Source organism: Symphalangus syndactylus, chromosome 1, assembly GCF_028878055.3.
Source record: "Symphalangus syndactylus isolate Jambi chromosome 1, NHGRI_mSymSyn1-v2.1_pri, whole genome shotgun sequence".
Lineage (NCBI taxonomy): Eukaryota > Metazoa > Chordata > Mammalia > Primates > Hylobatidae > Symphalangus > Symphalangus syndactylus.
This window is the reverse complement of record NC_072423.2, coordinates 118,882,035-118,902,584: the sequence shown is the minus strand read 5'-3', so window position 1 is coordinate 118,902,584 and position 20,550 is coordinate 118,882,035. Positions and strand designations below refer to the sequence as shown.

The window sequence follows — 20,550 nt, the reverse complement described above, 5'->3', positions numbered from 1 at the left end:
GTCTAGCTATGTAATTATATATAATATATATTTACATTTAATTTAATATAATAATTTATATAATATATAAATTATATATTATATATGAATGTATATATAATGTATATAGGTATTATATATAATGCTTATATAATATATAAATATTAAATATATACATAATATATGTATTATATATAATGTATATATAACATACAAATATACACATATATGTGTGTGCTTGTGTGTGTGTGTGTGTGTGTATGTATGTATGTGTGTATATATATATATATATATTTTCCCCCCCAAGATGGAGGTCTTGGTCTGTTGCCCAGGCTGTAGTGCTAATGCAGTGGCATGATCATAGTTCTCTGCAGCCTCCAAACCCTGGGCTCAAGGAATTCTTCTACTCAGTCTCCTGGAGGAGCTGGGACTATGGGTACCGTCATGCCTGGTTAATTTCTTTCTTTCTTGCTTGCTTTCTTGCTTTTCTTTCTTTCTTTCCTGTCTTCTTTTTTTTCTTTTTCTTTTTTTTTTGTAGAGATTGGGGGGGTCTCGCCATGTTGACCAAGCTGGTCTTGAACTCCTGGCCTCAAGCAATCCTCCCACCTTGGCCTTCTAAAGTGCGGGGATTACACATGTGAGCCACCATGCTTGGCTGTGATTCTATTTTTAAGTTTGAATTTTTTTCATAATAAAAAGCTTTTAAAAAAACTGCTGAATGTATTGGTGATGTTGTTAATCTTGGAAAATCAAAGGATGAGATAAGGACCCTAGAGATACAATATCAGGATCATCTCTTTAAAAAGAGGTAGAAGGCTGGGCACGGTGGCTCACGCCTGTTATCCTAGTACTTTGGGAGGTTGAGGCAGGCGGATCCCTTGAGTTCACCAGTTCGAAAGCAGCCTAGGCAACATGGGGATAAACCCCATCTCTACTAAAAATACAAAAATTAGCCAGGCGTGGTGGTGCACACCTGTTGTCCCAGCTATTTAGAGGCTGAGGTGGGAGGATCCTTTGAGCCCAGGAGGCAGAAGTTGGAGTGAGCCGAGACTGGGCCACTGCACTACTTTAGCCTGAGCAACAGAGCGAGACTCTGCCAAAAAAAAAAAAAAAAAAAAAAAAAGGAAGAAGGTCAGACACAGTCGCTCACGCACTTTGGGAAGCCAGGGCAGGCAGATCACTTGGGGCCAAGAGTTCAAGACTAGCCCGGCCAACATGATGAAACTCCATCTCTACTAAAAATACAAAAATTAGCTGGGTGTGGTGGCGCTCGTCTTTAGTCCTGGTTATTCGGATGGCTGAGGCACGGGAATCGCTTGAACCCAGGAGGCGTGGCTGCAGTGAGCAGAGATCTCGCCATGGCACACCAGCCTGGGAAACAGAGCAAGACTCTGTCCCCACACCCCCTAACAAAAAAAAAAAAAAAAAAAAGGAACACTTAGAGAATCTTTTTGAAAGTATTTTCTGTGGACTACATACTTCCCAGGATTTTCCCCAGAACCCATGTTACGGTAGACACCATATGATTAATACAACTTCTTAAGGTTTTCTTCCAGTAAAACAGTTTCTATTTGAATTATTTAGGAACCCAAAGAATCTGGACTACTAAGAAGTAGAGAAAATAGTACCCCGCTAGATATAAAACTAATTCTCACATATATATTATTCTGTTTTCAACTCTCAGTTCTGTGCAATTGATGTATTCGTCTATTCCTATGACAGAAATAATCCCTTAATTACTGTGACTTTATGTTACATTTTGCTTTCTGGTCAGGAGTGGTACCAATTGATTTTTTAAAATAGTCTTAGATATTCGTATGTATGCATTCTTCCACAGCAATTTTAGAATACATTGTCATTTCCTTAAAATAAAATTTCTTTTTCATTTGGTTGGAATTACATAAAATTCACTGATTAATTTGGGGATAAATGACATATCACAACATTGGGTCTTTCCATCTGGTGAACTTGTAATTACTATCCTTAGGTCTTAATCAATTCTAATTAAACATGACAGCCTGATATTAGCTGTGCTTAGGCAGACAGTTGTGGGGCCTTGAAGTGGCATAGATTGAAAAGATGTGCAGAGGCAAGAGACCTGCAATGAGTCATTTAGTGGCCCGAGGCAAGAGGTGACAAGAATAAGGAAATGGATTTTTGGAAAATGTAAACATTTTTCAAAATCCTCAGATTTACTGGGGAAAAGGGTGGAATGAACTGCAATCAGGCCTGATGAGGACCCAGGTTGTATGTGAGCTGACTGAGAAACACAAGAATAGAGATGTTAAGGATACCATGCTTTAGTAATAGAGTCATTATGCTTTCTTTTTCTTTTCTGCCTTTATTTACTGTGTATTCTTTTGTTATATTTTTGCCCTTCCCACAATTTTCAAATTTCAAAAAATCATGTTCTTTCTGATGTGTTTTTGTAAATTAATTCTATGGAGTGTCCGGGCGCGGTGGCTCATGCCTATAATCCCAGCACTTTGGGAGGCCAAGGCAGGTGGATCATCTGAGGTCAGGAGCTCAAGACCAGCCTGGCCAAGATGGTGAAACCCTATCTCTACTAAAAATACAAAAAAATTAGCTGGATGTGGTGGCGGGCGCCTGTAATCCCAGCTACTTGGGAGGCTGAGGCAGAGAATTGCTTAAGCCTGGGAGGCAGAGGCTGAGGCTGCAGTGAGCCGAGATTGCGCCACTGTACTCCAGCCTGGGCGACAGAGCAAGACTCCATCTCAAAAAAAAAAAAAAATTCTATGGAGCTAGATTTTCTTTCTTCCCGCCCACCCAACCCCCAACACACACTCTGAGAGCCTTCTCTCTCTCTCTCTCTCTTTTTATTTTGAGAGAGGGTCTCACTCTGTCACCCAGGCTGGAGTGGAGTGGCATGATCCCGGCTCACCTGCAGCCTCTAATGCCTGGGCTCAAGCCATTCTTCCACCTCAGGCTCCTGAGTGGCTGGGACAACAGGCAATTGACACCATGCCTGGCTAGTTTTTGTATTTTTTGTAGAGATGGGGGTGTCTCACTGTGTTGTTCAGGCTGGTCTGGAACTCCTGAGCTCAAGTGATCCACCTGCCTCAGCTTGCCAGACTGCTGGGATTACAGGTATGTGCCACAGTGCCCAGCGAAGCCTTCTCTTTTTTTTTTTTTTTTTGACGGAGTTTCGCTCTGTCACCCAGGGTGGAATGCAGTGGCGTGATCTTGGCTCACTGCAAGCTCTGCCTCCCGGGTTCACGCCATTCTCCTGCCTCAGCCTCCCAAGTAGCTGGGACTACATGCACTCCACCATACCTGGCTAATTGTTTTGTATTTTTAGTAGAGATGGGGTTTCACTGTGTTAGCCAGGATGGTCTGGATCTCCTGACCTCGTGATCCGTCCACCTTGGCCTCCCAAAATGCTGGGATTACAGGCATGAGCCACTGTGCCCAGCCTCAAGCCTTCTCTTTCTAAAGGAGAATTTAACCTTTTAATATTTACTGTAACCACTGATAACTCATTGGCCCTATTCTTGTTATATTTCATGTTTTGACTATATTATGCTTTATCAGTTTCTCCTCTATTGATTTAGGTGTCCTATAATGATTTCAGCTAACACCTAGCATCTAAAAATATTATATTTCTCCATAAAAACTATACACTATATAGGATGAAACCTACATTTATTTATTTATTTATTTATTTATTTAGTTAGTTAGTTAGTTAGTTAGTTAGTTAGTTAGTTATAGAGGTTCTTGCTCTGTTACCCAGGCTGGAGTTCAGTGGCACAATCATAGCTCACCAAAGCCTCGATGTCCAGGCCTCAATCGATCCTCCCATCTCGACCTCCTGAGTAGCTGGGACTACAGGTACGCACCACCACACCTGGCTAATTTTTGTACTTTTGGTAGAGACAGGGTTTTGCCGTGTTGTCCAGGCCAGTCTCAAACTCCTGGCCTCAAGTGATCTGTCCACCTTGGCCTCCCAAAGTGCTGGGATTGCAAGCACGAGCCTCCATGCCTGGCTGAAACCTCTCAATTTACCTCATTTATCCATCCTCTTCCTTCTCCTATGACTTCCCAGATTTTGTAGAAATAGTATATTTTAACTTTAAATTATATTTACTTTTTATATTTAAATATTTCTTTAGTAACTGATTCATTAAATATCTTAATCATATTACAAATTATTTAAACTATCTTTTTCTTTTAAAAATATTTAACCACTATACCACAAGGAACAAATTATTTAAACTTTATTTTATTATTTTCTTTTTTGAGACAAGAGTCTCGTTCTGTCGCCCAGGCTGGAGTGCAATGACGTGATCTTGGCTCACTGCAACCTCTGCCTCCTGGGTTCAAGTGATTCTCTCACCTCTGCCTCCCGAATAGCTGGTACTACAGGCATGCGCCACCATGCCTGGCTAACTTTTATATATTTAGTAGAGACAGAGTTTCACCATGTAGGTCAGGCTGGTCTCAAACCCCTGACCTCAAGTGATCCGTCCGCCTTGACCTCCCAAAGTGCTGGAATTACAGGCATTAGCCACCATGACTGGTCAAATTATTTAAACTTTAAATCATACTGGTTTCAATGTTTATCACTATTTTAAAAATAAACCTTTTATATTAGAATAATTTTAAATTCACAGAAAAATTATAAAGATAATACAAATTGTCTCCATATGCCCCACACCCAGTTTCCCCTATTATTAACCTCTTACATTAGTATGGTACATTTATCATAATTAATGAACATATACTGATGCTTGTTATTAATGATAGTCCTCGTTTTGTTCATATTTACTTAGTTGTTACTGAATGTCCTTTTTCTGTTCCAGGATCCCACCCAGGATACCCCATTACATTTAATCATCTTGTCTCTTTGGGTTCTGCCTCTGACAGTCTTTCATACTTTCCTAGTTTCTGATGACCTTTCAATTTTGAGAATTACTGATCAGGTACTTTTAGACTGTCACTTAATTGGGATTTGTCTGATCTTTTTCTCATAACCAGACTGGGGCTATTGGTTTTGGGGAGGAGGAGCATGGAGATAAAGGAGATAAAGTGCCATTCCCATCACATACTACTAAGGGAACATACTATCGGCATGACTTATTACTGTTGAGTCAATCTTGATCACCTCACTGCCTGAGGTAGTGTTTGTCAACTGTCTCCACTGTGAAGGTACTCTTTTTTTTGAGACAGAGTCTCACTCTGGAGTGCAGTGGCGCAATCCCAGCTCACTGCAACCTTCGTCTCCCGGGATCAAGTGATTCTCCTGTCTTCTGCCTCAGCCTCCCGAGTAGCTGGGACTACAGGTGTGTGCCACCACACCCGGCTAATTTTTGTATTTTTAGTAGAGACAGGATTTTGCCATGTTGGCCAGGCTGGTCTCGAACGCCTGACCTCAGGTGATCTGCCCACCTTGGCCTCCCAAAGTGCTGGTATTACAGGCATGAGCCACGATGCCCAAGCCATACTGTACTCTTTTGAAAGAAGTCACTAAGCACAGCCCACACAGACAGAGTGGGAGTTATGCTCCATCTGTTGGAAGTGGAGTTCTACATACTTTATTTGGAAATCTTCTTATGGGAGATTTTTTTCCTTCTTCCCCATGTATTTATTCATTTATGTATTTATGTCAACATGGATTCACGGATATTTATTTTGTACTTTGAGTTATAATCCAATACTACTTTATTTATTTTGTTGCTCAAATTCTTCCAGCTTTGGCCACTGGAAACTTTTTCAGTTGACTCCCATGCCCCTTTGACATAAACCCCATGATTGTGGGTTTAGTTTTTGTTTAGTGTCTTTACTTCCTGGCACTACAGGATACTCCAGGTTCATCTTGCATCACTGTGTTTTGCATGTGGTCTTTTAGCCTCTTTATTTGGACTATTATTATTATTTATTTATTTATTTAATTTTTTTGAGTCGGAGTTTCACTTGGTCACCCAGGCTGGAGTGCAGTCACACGATCTCAGCTCACTGCAACCTCTGCCTCCCGAGTTCAAGTGATTCTCCTGTCTCAGCCTCCTGAGTAGCTGGGACTATAGGTGCGTGCCACCATGCCCGGCTAATTTTCATATTTTTAGTAGAGACGGGGTTTCACCATGTTGGCCAGGATGGTCTCTATCTCTTGACCTCGTGATCTGCCCACCTTGGCCTCCCAAAGTGCTGGGATTACAGGTGTGAGCCACCGCGCCCAGCCCTATTATTATTATTTTGAGACAGGGTCTCGCACTGTCACCCGGGCTGGAGTGCAGTGGTGCTATCTCGGCTCACTGCAACCTCTGCCTCCCGGGTGCAAGCGATTCTCCTGCCTCAGCCTCCAAAGTAGCTGGGATTACAGGCGCCTGCCTCTACACTCGGCTAATTTTTTTGTATTTTTAGTACAGACAGGGTTTCACCATGTTGGCCAGGCTGGTCTCAAACTCCTGACCTCGCGACTTGCCCGTCTCGGCTTCTCTAAGTGCTGGGATTACAGGCGTGAGCCACCGTGCCAGTCTTTCTTTCTTTTTTTTTTTTTTTTTGAGACAGAGTTTCGCTCTTGTTGCCCAGGCTGGAGTGCAGTGGTGCGATCTCAGCTCATCGCAACCTCAGCCTTCCGGGTTCAAGTGATTCTCCTGCCTCAGCCTCCCAAGTAGCTGGGATTATAGGCATGCGCCCCCACATCCAGCTAATTTTGTATTTTGTTGTTGTTGCTGTTTTAGTAGAGATGGGGCTTCTCCATGTTGGTCAGGCTAGTCTTGAACTCCCTATCTCAGGTGATCCGCCCACCTTGGCTTCCCAAAGTGCTGGGATTACAGGCGTGAGCCACCGTGCCAGTCTTTTTTTTTTTTTTGAGACAGAGTTTCGCTCTTGTTGCCCAGGCTGGAGTGCAGTGGTGTGATCTCAGCTCATTGCAACCTCGGCCTTCTGGGTTCAAGCGATTCTCCTGCCTCAGCCTCCTGAGTATCTGGGATTACAGGCATGCACCACCACATCCAGCTAATTTTGTATTTTGTTGTTGTTGCTGTTTTAGTAGAGATGGGGTTTCTCCATGTTGGTCAGGCTAGTCTTGAACTCCGGATCTCAGGTGATCCGCCCACCTTGGCCTCCCAAAGTGCTGGGATTACAGGTGTGAGCCACTGCACCCTGGCCTTTTGTTTGTTTTTGAGACAGGGTTTCACTCTGTCACCCAAGCCGGAGTGCAGTGCCATGATCACTACTCACTGCAGCCCTGACCTCCCACCTGCCTAACCCTCCTAAGTAGCTGGGACCACAGGCACATACCGTCATGCCCAGCTAATTTTGTTATTATTATTTGTAGAGACGGGGTCTCCTTATGTTGCACAGGCTGGTCTTGAACTCCCGGACTCAAGTGATCCTTCCCCTTTGGCCTCCCAGAGTGTTGAGATTACAGGTGTGAGCACCGCACCTGGCTCCTACTGTGTATTCTTAAGTAAGATTAATGTCTCAAAGCATGATGTAGGCTGATGCAAGAAAAAATTAATGTCATATTTTGATAAATATAAAATTGTTAAACATTTAAAAATAAATATATTAAAGAAATAGAAACACATTGTAAAACTTTCAAAACAGTTGAGATGGGCAGAAAAAGAACCAATAAAATGTGCTCTATCCAACAGAGTTTTGAAATGGGAGGAGGGTGGTAAAGGAAACAATGACTTCATCAAGTTTCTTCAAACTGTGTGTTATTTCTTCTGCGTGCCACTGGGATGGGCAACCTTGAAGGATGCTTTGGACAAGGCTTCTAAATGGAAGCAAACACAAGTTTGAGTTCTTGTCAAAAGAAATACCCACCCTCTCTGCAGCAATGTCCAAGATGATCAGCCATAGATGTTCCTGCATTTTGGTCTTGGTTTTGTGCCTCTGTTGTAAAAACCATCCCACATGGGTTGGGGTAGTTTTTGTGTCCTGTTACATTCAGTGATTCAAATAAAATGAAAGGCATAAACACTCCTCATTTCTATTCCTGAAAGTCCTTCTTTGTCGATTAAAGGGACAAGCCTGGTACCTTCCTTTAAGAGCCTGCTGCTGCTGAGACCTCAATGTAATTGGTCTATGTGGCATGAGTTTTGGAAGAATAAATATATTCTCCCTGATACTTTCCCTTAGCTAAGTTAGCTTCATCTTTGCCAAGTTCTTACAATCTACTTGGAGGTCGTTTCTTTGGGGCTTATTTATATCTAAGGCCCAGTCAGAGCAAGAGGAATCTATTCATATGGGTCAGCTGCATGATTTTGTTAAATGTGTTAAATTTAGTAATACCAGGAGGAAAACATTCTACTAGCTAGTGCTGAGCAGTGCATGGTTGTTACTTTTGTCTTCTTCTCACAGTCCTTGCAGCACAGAAACAGCTGACCCTGCCACTCCTCACCTCATCGCCCAATGTGGCATCATCACAGTGTCTAAGAAGTTTCCTTGGAGGATCTGTGCTTACTTTGACAGTTGCCAACATATAGGCCTTGTGCTAAACTCTGACCAAATGCAAAACAGTAACAGTAAGAGAAGTGTCTTAGTTTGGGTTCCCCCTAAAGTAGCCCCTGAGATATGCAATTTATCTGGAAGCGATCCCAGAAAACACTGGCAGGGGGACAGAGAATTGAGACAGGAAAGGAAGGTAGCTGCTGATGAAGGGTGCTTTATCAAGCAAAAATAACTGGAGCCTAATCACATGAAGGAAGTCTGGAAGCCAGCAGAGAACATACACTGCCCGAAGGGACAAAGGAACAGGGACTTCTGGAAGATCTTCAATTCCCCATAACTTCCAACCCACTGCATCGAGCAGAGCAGGCTTCAGTAGCCAGAGGATTAGGACAGCATGCTGGCAGCTGGTGCTGGCTCCACTACAGCTGTAAGGCTGTGGGGGATATGGGCAGAGCCCCAGCACTGTCCCCCACAATAGGTTTTTCCCAGTTCTTATCAAGTAATTCTTTCAGATGTCATAACATGGTGTGATAATGCTTGTACCTTGCCTGACCATATGTAGTGGCATCTTCTTTTGGTAACAGGCCCTAAACTTTAGTCCCAACAGCCATGACCCAGCTGGGCCAATCATAAAATCTCATGCTTCCAAGTGAAACATAAAGTGAGCCAAAACCATAATCTTGTAATTTGTACTGATAAAGCTCTTTCTTTACAAAACATTTTCAGAATAACATAAAATAAATTGAATAAAAATAGTTATTTTGGCCGGGCGTGGTGGCTCACGCCTGTAATCCCAGCACTTTGGGAGGCCGAGGCGGGTGGATCACCTGAGGTCAGGAGTTTGAGCCAGACTGACCAACAGGGTGAAACCCCATCTCTACTAAAAATACAAAAAATTAGCTGGGTGTGGTGGCAGGTGCCTGTAATCCCATAAAAAAATACTCTGTCTCAAAAAACAAACAAACAAAACTGCTGTGCTGTGGCATGACATTTTAGGTTTTATTTTTTAAGACAGAGTCTTATTCTGTCACCCAAGCCACAGTGCAGTGTCACATGTTGGCTCACTGCAACCTCTGCCTCCCAGGTTCAAGCATTCTTATGCTTCAGTCTCCTGAATAACTGGGATTACAGGGGCTCGCCGCTGCACCTGGCTAATTTTTGTATTTTTAGTAGAGATGGGGTTTCACCATATTGCCCAGGCTGGTCTTGAACTCCTGGCCTCAAGTGATCCGCCCGCCTCAGCCTCCCAAAGAGCTGGGATTACAGGCATGAGCCACCACATCCAGCAGGTTTACTTTTTATTTCAGTTTTGTCCACCCTAACAAATATACTCCCTGATGCCCACCCTTGAACTCCCATGGACTCTGGGCTTGGGTCAAGATTGCTCAGGGGAAAACAAAACAAAACACAGAAAGAGAGAGCTAGAAGCATGTTGCTACACTTAAAATATCAGTTACCAGAAACTCAGACAGGCATACAAATTTGGAAAGATTTAAATAAGAGCAACTAAAGAATTAAAATAGAGGTATTTTTCCATGAGGATAAACTGTGACTAACTCTCTTTAGCTTGGGGCTGAGGATGGTGGCTCATGCCTGTAATCCCAACACTTTGGGAGGCCAAGGTGGGAGGATCCCTTGGGTCCTGGAGTTCGAGACCAGCTTGGACAACATAGTGAGACCTCTGTCTCTACAAAAATTTCTTTTAATTAGCCAGATGTGGTGGCACACACCTGTAGTCCCAGCTACTCAGGAGGCTGAAGTGGGAGGATTGCTTGAGTCCAGGTGTCCTAGGTTACAGTGGACTACGATTGTGCTTCTGCACACCAACTTGGGTGACAGGGCAAGACCCAGTCTCAAAAACAAAAAAAAAGAAAAAAAGAAAAAAAATACTCTTCAGCTTAGGAAGAAGATTAGATGAGCTCAAAGTCCATAAAAGCCTGAGATTTAGCTGGTGTCAACATATCATAATCGGAAAGTAGTACAGGACACTCATGACCCCAAGAATATTATTGTATAACTTGAATACAAATAGGATCTAGCAAGGTTTTGATAGGTGGTCACTTTATAATGGGTTGTGAAAGGGAAGTTAAGGAGGTTCAGGATATATTCTCAAGATTTTTTTTTTTTTTTTTTTGAGACGGAGTCTTGCTGTGTCACCCAGGCTGGAGTGCAGTGGCGCGATCTCGGCTCACTGCAAGCTCCGCTTCCCGGGTTCAGGCCATTCTCCTGCCTCAGCCTCCCGAGGAGCTGGGACTACAGGCGCCCGCCAACACGCCCGGCTAATTTTTTGTATTTTTAGTAGAGACAGGGTTTCACCGTGTTAGCCAGGATGGTCTCGATCTCCTGACCTCGTGATCCGCCCGCCTCGGCCTCCCAAAGTGCTGGGATTACAGGCTTGAGCCACCGCGCCCGGCCAAGATCTTTTAACTTTGATATGAGAAATGAGAATTACTACACTCTCTACACCCAACAAAACAATAAAATGTTAATCAATGAAGGTACTCCAAGTCATATGGATCTTTGGTTAGATCCTGAAGGTTTGATCCAATCAACAAATATTTACTGAGCAACTACTATGTTCTAGACGTTGTGCTGAGAATACAACTGAGAATAAGACTACCTTGTGAATTAAGAGGGTTTAAGAAAATAAATAATATAATATATTAAAATGTGCTAAATTTTAAAAAAGACAGAGCAGGGTAAGGGGCATTGAGAGTGCCGGGGGAAAATAAGTGGCAGTATTAATGAGATGGTTCAAGGAGGCCTCATTGGTGAGCCATGTGGCTCATGCCTATCATCCCAGCACTTTGCGGGGCCAGGAGGGAGGATGATTTGAGGCCAGGAGTTTGAGACCATCCTAGGCAATACAGTGAGACCTTGTCTCTACAAAAATGAAACTAAAATATTAGCCAGAACGATGATGTGCACCTATAGTCCCAGCTACTCAGGAGGCTGGGGCAGGAGAACTGTTTGAGCCCAGGAGTTCGAGGTTGCAGACAGCTATGATCATCCCACTGCATTCCAGCCTGGGTAACAGAGCAAGACCCCTGTCTTGAAAAAAAAAAAAAAAAAAGTCTTATTGAGATGAGGAGAAGGGCCATAAGGATAAGTAGAGGAAGAGCATTCCAGGCAAAGGAAATGGCCAGTGCAAAAGTTCTGAGGTGACCGTGTCTCTGGCATGTTCAAGGAACAGCAAGGAGACTATTTTTCCTGTGAAGTTAGTGAGTTGGAGAGAAGAGGAAAATGAAGTCAGTGAGATGAGGGGAGTAGACTGTGTAGGTCTTGTGGGCCATGGTAGAGACTTTTTCTTCTTGAGACAGGGTTTCACTCTGTCACCCAGGCTGGAGTGCAGTGTAACAAACATGGTTCAGTGCAGCCTCAACCTCCTGAGCTCAAGCAGTTTTCCCATCTCAGCCTCCCAAGTAGCTGGGACTACAGGTGTGCACCACCACTCCTGGCCCTGTAAAGACTTTTGCTTACATTCTGGGAGGAAGGGGAACAATTGGAGGGTTTTGAACAGAGGAGAGCCATGATGTGACTCACATTTTACAAGATCATTGGCTCCTGCATTGAAAAATGGACTGAGGTAGGGCAGGGGCAGAGGGCAGGTGAACAAGTAAGAATTTAGGAGGTTCTTGCAGGAATGCAGGAGAAATGATGGTGGTTTGGACTAGGATGGAGGCAGTGAAGGCGGTAAGAAGTAGGTTCTGGATTATATTTTGAAGGTAGAACCAACAGGTTTTCCTGATAAATTGGATGTGGGGTGAAAAAAAAGGGAGAAGTCAGAGATAAATATAAGGTTTTGGCTGGACAATTGAAATCTAGGAAACTGTGGAATAGTAGAATTTGGTAGAAGTCCAGCAGCTCAGTTTGGGGCATAATAAGGTAGAGATGCCTATTAGACATCCAAATGCCAGTGTCAAGTAGGAAGTTTGTTTACGTGAGTCTGGAGTTCAGAGGGAAAGTCTGGACTGGAAGTATCAACTTGGAGTTATCTATGTGTAGATGGTGTTTAAAGCCTTGAGATTAGATGAGATCACTAAAGAGTGAGTGTAGAGTGCAGTTTCCTAGAATCCAAGCAAAGAAGGTGTTCCAAGAAGAAAGATGACAAAAGTTGTGTCAAATGTGGCTGAGAGGTCAAGTAAAAGGAGAACTGAGAATGGACCCTAAATGTAGCAACGTGGAGGTCAATGGTGACCTTGACTGGGTGGAGTAGTCTGAGTGGAATGAGTTTGAGGAAAAAATGGACAAGAATTGAGACAATGACGATAAGCAATTCTTTCAAATAGCTTTGTTTTGAAGGATGACAAAAAACAGGGTGGCATCTAGAGGTGGAAGTAAAGTCAAGAGAGTTTTTTTCTTCTATTCAAGATGGAAGAAATATAGGCCAGGCATGGTGGCTCAAGTCTGTAATCCCAGCACTTTGGGAGGCTGAGGCTGGTGGATCACTTGAGGCCAGAAGTTTGAGACCAGCCTGGCCAACACAGTGAAACCCCATCCCTACCAAAAAATACAAAAATTTGCCTGGTGTGGTGGCAGGCACCAACTACTCAGGAGGCTGAGGCAGGAGAATCACTTGAATCCAGGAGGCAGAGGTTGCAGTGTCATGCTGCTACATTCCAGCCTCCGTGACAGAGTGAGGCTCTGTCTCAAAAAAAAAAAAAAAAAAAAGATAGAAGAAATAACTATGTTTGTATGCTGGTGAGAATGCCCCAGTAGAGAGGAAAAAAATTGATGATGGAGGAAGGAAGGGAGAAAATTGTAATGATATACCCAAGCAGGTATGTTAGTTTTCTAGGGCCACCATAACAGATTGCCACAAATTTGGTGGCTTAAAACAGCAAAAACTTACTCTCTCAGAATTCTAGAAGCCAGAAATCTGAACTCAAGATGTTGGCAGAGATGTACAGATGTACTCCCTCTGGAGGCTCTATGGGAAAATTTGTTCTTTGCCTCTTCTGGCTTCTGGCAGCTGCTGGCATTCCTTGGCTTGTGGCTGCATCTCTCTCTTTTCTGCCTTCACATTGGCTTCTCCTCTGTGTGCATTCTACTCTTCTGTCTGTCTTAAATGTCCTTCTGCTTTTCTCTTACTAGGACACTGTCATTGGATTTAGGGCCTCCCCAGGTAACCTAGGATGATCTCATCTCAAGATCATTAACTTAATGACAGGTGTTAAGTTAAGACACCCGTAATCTCAGCACTTTGGGAGGCTAAGGTGGTCAGGTCACCTGAGGTCAGGAGTTTGAGACCAGTCTGGCCAACATGGCGAAACCCCATCTCTACTACTAAAAATACAAAAATTAGCCAGGCATGGTGGTGGGTGCCTATAATTCCAGCTACTCTGGAGACTGAGGCAGGAGAATCGCTTGAACCTGCGAGGCAGAGGTTGCAGTGGGCCAAGATCGTGCCACTGTATTCCAGCCTGGGTGACAGAGTGAGACTTCATCCCCAAAAAAAAAAAAAAACAAACTTAATGACATCTGCAAAGTCCCTTTTCCCAAATAAGGTCACATTCATAGGTTCTGGATATTAGGACCTGAAATACATTTTGGGGGACCACCATTCACCCTAATGCAGTAGGTGAGAAGGAATGGGGTCTACTTCACATGGGAGGAGTCAGCTTTTGATGGGAGCAGGGATAATTCATCACTAATTTCAGTAGGGTCAGTAGATGATTTGGTCCCAGTCACAACTAGGTGGGTAGACATAGTGGTAGGAGCTTGTAGAAGTTTTTTTGGGCTGGGCATGGTGGCTCATGCCTGTAATCCCAGCACTTTGGGAGACCAAGGAGGGTGGATCACCTGAGGTCGGGAGTTTGAGACCAGCGCGACTAACATGGAGAAACCCTGTCTCTACTAAAAATACAAAAAAAATTATCCAGGCCTGGTGGCGCATGCCTGTAATCCCAGCTACTCAGGAGGCTGAGGCAGGAAAATCGCTTGAACCTGGGAGGTGGAGGTTGCAGTGAGCCGAGATCGTGCCATTGCACTCCAGCCTGGGAAACAAGAGCAAAACTCCGCCAAAAAAACAAACAAACAAAAAACAAGTTTGTTTGATTCCTTCCATTTCCTCAGTGAGATGAGAAACAAAGTCATCATCTGACAGTGAAGATGGGGAAGGAGTTTGGGGCAATTATAGATGAATACCCCACAATCATTTGGGGTGCTCTCAGTTCAATTCAAGCTGATACTTTGTTTGTCGTAATTGTTCCATTTCCTACACATGTAATAATAGAAAATATTTTTCCCCTTTCCCTCACACACTAATTGTAAGATTGTCTGAGAGTTTTTTTTTTTTTTTTTTTTTCTTTTAGACAGAGTCTTGCTCTGTCGCCCAGGCTGGAATGTAGTGGTGCAATCATGGCTCACTGAAGCCTCTACTTCCCAGGCTCAAGCAATCCTCCCACCTCAGCCTCCTGAGTAGCTGGGACCACAGGCATGCACCACCACACCTAGCGAATTAAAAAAAAATTGTAGAGACAAGGTCACCCTATGTTGCCCAGGCTAGAAATATTGGTTTTGTTTGTTTGTTTTGTTTTTGAGAAGGAGTCTCACTCCGTCGCCCAGGCTGGAGTGCAGTGGCGTGGTCTCGGCTCACTGCAAGTTCCGCCTCTCGTGTTCACACCATTCTCCTGCCTCAGCCTCCCGAGTAGCTGGGACTACAGGTGCCCGCCACCACGCCCGGCTAATTTTTTGTATTTTTGGTAGAGACGAGTTTCACCGTGTTAGCCAGGATGGTCTGGATCTCCTGACCTCGTGATCCGCCTGCCTCGGCCTCCCAAAGTGTTGGGATTACAGGCGTAAGCCACCGCACCTGGCCTAGAAATATTGGTTTTAATTAACCTTCAGCTATGGAACCTGATAGTCTACCAATTGCCATTTTTGAGCCCATTTATGTTACAGTGGGTTTTAGCATATTCCTGAAGAATTACTGGTGGCAGTAGTGGTGGTAGAGGGGATGCTGTGGCAGCTGACCCTTCTGGGCTGGTCTAGATGTGGTCTGGTATTCTTCACACCCTCCACAGCCAGCAGTGTGGAGGTTCTTGATTATCCACTTGAGTTCATCCTCTACACAGCGGCTAGAAGGAGGTTTTTAGAAAGTGAATGTGACCATGTCAGTCTTACCTAAAACTCTTTACTGCTTACCAGAACCATGAAGTCCCATTGCCTGGCTTTTCCCTGAAACCCCACCATGGCTCCAGCCATCGACGGTCTTTCCCACTTCTGGGTCTGATCCTGCCCCTCCACTTTGTATGGTTGGTTCCTGTTCCTCCTTTGGGTCTCAGCTTAAGTGTTAGCTCCTTAGATCTTCCTCAACCAACTAATCTATCATAAACCCCCTTCTTATCCTACTTATAGCACCTGCATCCTTTTCTTCATAGCACTTTTCACAAACTAATTTTTTTTTTTTGTGAGACAGTCTCACTCTGCCGCCCAGGCTGGAGTGCAGTGGCGCGATCTTGGTTCAATGCAATCTCTACCTCCCGGGTTCAAATGATCCTCTCACCTCAGCCTCCCAAGTAGCTGGGATTACGGGTGCACACCACCACGCCTGGCTAATTTTTGTATTTTTAGTAGAGACAGGGGTTTCATCATGTTGGTCAGGCTGATCTCAAACTCCTGACCTCAAGTGATCTGCCTGCCTTGACCTCCCAAAGTGCTGGGATTACAGGCGTGAGCCACCGCGCCTGGCCTTCACAAACTAATTAAATATGTATATGTGTATCACATTATCTGACTCCTCTCCTGGACAGAAAGGTCCATTAGGGCTAGGAATATACCCGTTTTTTTTTTTCTTTTTTGACACTGGGTATCTTTCTGTCACCCAGGCTGGAATGCAGTGGCACAATCATGGCTCACTGCAGCCTAGACCTCCTGGGCTCAAGCAGTCCTCCCACCGCAGGCTCCAAAGTAGCTGGGACCACAGGCACATGTCACTACCCCTGACTAGTGTTTTGATTTTTCTGTAGAGACAGGGCCTCCCTATTTTGCCCAGGCTGAGGAATGCATCTGTTTTACCCACTACTCTATCACCCTAGCCTAGTCCAACAGACACAGGCTGGGCATGGTGGTGCATGCCTGTAATCCCAGCGCTTTGGGAATCCAAGGTGGGAGAACTGTTTGAGCTCAGGAGTTGGAGACCAGCCTGAGCAACACAGCAAGACCTCATCTCTAAAAAAAATAAAAACAAAACCCCCAAAAAATAGACACACATACGCAAAACTGTCAATATATGACTTATGGACCTACTTTTCATAGTATTTCATTCATTCATTCTTTGTTTTTTTTTTTTTGAGATGGAGTCTCGCTCTGTCGCCCAGGCTGGAGTGCAGTGGCACGATCTCGGCTCATTGCAAGCTCCGCCTCCCGGGTTCATGCCATTCTCCTGCCTCAGCCGCCCAAGTAGCTGGGACTACAGGTGCCCGCCACCATGCTCGGCTAATTTTTTGTATTTTTAGTAGAGATGGGGTTTCACCGTGTTAGCCAGGATGGTCTCTATCTCCTGACCTTGTGATCTGCCTGCCTCGGCCTCCCAAAGTGCTGGGATTATAGGCATGAGCCACCATGCCCAGCTTTTTTTTTTTTTTTTTTTTTTTGAGACAGAGTCTCGCTCTGTTGCCCAGGCTGGAGTGCAGTGGTGAGATCTTGACTCACTGCAACCTCCACCTCCTGGGTTCAAGAGCTTTTCCTGCCTTGGCCTCCCGAGTAGCTGGAACTACAGGCATGTGCCACCACTCCCAGCTAATTTGTTTTGTATTTTTAGTAGAGACGAGGTTTCACCATGTTAGCCAGGTCGGTTTGGAACTCCGGACCTCAGGTGATCTGCCTGACTCGGACTCCCACAGTGCTAAGATTACAGGTGTGAGCCACCTCATCCCGCCCATTTTTTTTTTTTTTTTTTTCTGAGACAGAGTCTGTTCTGTCACCCAGGCTGGAGTGCAACTGCATGATCTCTGCTCACTGCAACCTCTGCCTCCCGGGTTCAAATGATTCTCCTGCCTCAGCCTCCCAAGTAGCTGAGATTACAGGCATGCGCCACCATGCCAGCTAATTTTGTATTTTTAGTAGAAATGGGGTTTCACCCTGTTGGCCAGGCTAGTCTTCAACAGAAGTTGAAGTGATCCTCCTCAAGTGATCTACCTGCCTCGACCTCCCAAAATGCTGGGATTACAGGCATGAGCCACCGCACCCAGACATCATTCTTTCTGTATTTATTGACTGGGCATCCATGAGTCAGGCACTGTTGTTGGTGCTGGGACTGCAGCAATGAATAAAGCTAGTGTCAGGCATCTTTTATATATGTCCCATGTTGTATCTTAGTTAGCTTTTTTTGCTTAGCATCTACTTTTTTTTTTTTTTTTTTGAGACAGAGTCTTGCTCTGTTGCCCAGGCTGCAGTGCCATGGTTCAGTTATAGTTCACTGCAGTCTTGAGTTCAGGGGTTCATGCAATCCTCCTGCTTCAGCCTCTTGAGTAACTGGAAGTAGAGGCATATACCTTCATACTTCTATAGCCAATTTTTAAATTTTTCTTTTGTAGCGATGGGGTCTTGCTATGTTGCTTAGGCTGGCCTTGAACTCCTAGGCTCAAGTGATCCACCCACCTTGGCCTCCCAAAATGCTGAGATTACAGCTATGAGCCCACCACTCCTGGCCTCAGCATCAAGTTGGCCAATGGGAGATAGGAACTGGTGGCTAAATATTTCCTCCTCTGTCTTACATTCTGCGCAGTTCCTCAGGGGGCCTCAGTGGGACTAAGCTCCAGTTGTTTATAGAAATTTTGTATCCTTCGATAGGCTTTCTTTCCTTCCTGTTTCATGCTTTCTGGTCCCAATTTCTTTTTCTACCCATATCCTACGGGATCATTTTCCAAAAGAAAGTATCCGCCCGTGAGTCCTTCTCCAACGCTGCTTTTGCGGGGAACCCCAGCTAATATAGTTAGCCTTTTAATTGCTTTTGTTGGGTCACTTTTAACATTTCCACCTTGGGTCCCTGGATGCATTCTGGGTTCCTAATGGGTAGGGATCAGATATTCTATTTTGTATTTTCCCACAGTTACTAACGAGGGCCTGGCAAATGCAAGTAAACATAGATTAATTTCAATTTGATTCAACAAAAGGAAAGAATACAGTGGCTATCTGTGGCTCAAGAGAAGCCAGTTGCCTCTGTTGCAGCTACTTCTGCCTCATGCTGGATAAATGCAGGACTTGCCAGGGCAATTACTGTTTTCCTTTCTTGTATCCATCCTGCTTCCCTCCCAGGTTCCTGTTCCACTGGCTTCCAGCAGCAGCAGGTCAGCAGCTGCTCCAAGTAGCTCATCAGCTCAGTCAGGCCCAGAACTGGGGCTGTCACTGGGGCCCCGCCTGCCATCTGCTTCCTCCAAGCTGGGAGTAGGAGAGGAAAACTGGTCCCTACTCCTCAGGGGCAGAATCCACATGCCTGTCATCTGGCAGTACAGAACAAATCAGGGACTCCAAAGAATGAATGACTTCAAAATTCTCTACCAGCCTTAACTGAATCTCATAGATATAGGGAGTGACAGCTGGTAAAGGTGTAAAGAAAGTAGAACATATTTGACAGACAAGCAGTAGTTAACGGGTCTACCGCTAATTTGATGCTCCTGTGGACACACACTACTTTTCTGCCCACAGTTTCCAGAAAATGAGTAGGTTGGACTAGATGATCTCAAAGAACCCCCAGCTCTAGGATTGTTAAATTACAGAACTGGAAGGAATCTGATCGGTCAGTTATACTTCAAATAGTCTAATTTTTTTTTTTTTCTTGAAAGTCTTCACTGTTGGTAACAGCACCATGTCTATTCTAGATCCACTATGAGAGCTCCAGCATATCTGCCCTGGCATGCTCCCAGATGGGCATGCCCATTTACATATAGTTTTTTTGGAATTAAAAATGATTTTTTTGTAATTAAAAATTGTATTGAGATAATGGTAGATTCACATTCAGTTCTAAGAAATAATATATTTGGGCCAGGCGCGGTGGCTCACGCCTGTAATCCCAGCACTTTGGGAGGCTGGGGCAGGTGGATCACCTGAGGTCAGGAGCTCGAGACCAGCCTGACCAACATGGTAAAACCCCATCCCTACTAAAAATGCAAAAATTAGCCAGGCATGATGGTACACGCCTGTAATCCCAGCTACTCGGGAGGCTGAGGCAGGAGAATTCCCCGAACCTGGGAGGCGGAGGTTGCAGTGAACCGAGATTGCGCCATTGCACTCCAGGCTGGGCAACAAGAGCAAAACTCCGTCTTGGAAAAAAGAAAAAAATACACACACACACACACACACACACACACACACACACACACACATATTTGGCCTAGTTTCCCCCAATGACAACATTTGCAAAACCTTAATATGATATCATAACTAGGATATTGACATTGATATAATTTACCTATCTTTTTCAGATTTTCCCAGTTTTATTTGTACTCATTTGTGTGTATATTAAGTTCTAGATAATTTATCACCTGTACTACCATACTCAAGATGTTTAACAGTTCCAAATTCACAAGGATCCCTTGTGTTGCCCTTTTATATCATACCTGCTTTCTTCCCACCTTACTTCATTCCCCAACTTGACGGATTTTTCCAAATCTTTTTATTTGGAAATAAGTTCAAACTTACAGAAATGTTCAAGTACACTCTATATGCAGATTCACTGATATTATGCAGCTTACCTTTATTGCCTACTTGGCTTTATCATTTTTTCCTATCAAGATTTTTTTTCCCCTGAATCGTTTGAAGGTAAGCTGCATACATTATGACCTTTACCCTTTCAAGATACTTCAGTGTGTATTTCCTAAGAATCAGATATTCTTGTACATAATTATAGAAGTTATCAACATCAGTACATTTAACATTGATCCAATACTTTAATCTCTTACATGGATTCTGATTTTGTCAGCTGGAATGTCCATGATTTATTTCCCCTCCTCTAGTACAGGATGCAGTCTAGGATCAGGCACGGCATTTAGCTGCCCTGACTCTTTTGCACCCTTTAGTCTGGAACATTTCCCAAGCTTTCTTTTGATTTTAATGACCTTGACATTTTTGAATAATACAGACCCTTCCTCTTTTTAATAGATGTTCCTCATTTTGGGTTTGTCTGATGTTTCATCATTATGATTCAGGTTA

The 20,550-nt window shown here is 44.0% G+C and overlaps 1 protein-coding gene across 2 annotated transcripts in view; it reads right to left on the bottom strand.

Annotated features, from left to right (window-relative positions):
* The window catches only part of ULK4 (unc-51 like kinase 4), a 769,027-nt gene that overhangs the window by 747,470 nt on the left and 1,007 nt on the right, over positions 1–20,550 (bottom strand). The window lies entirely within an intron of this gene.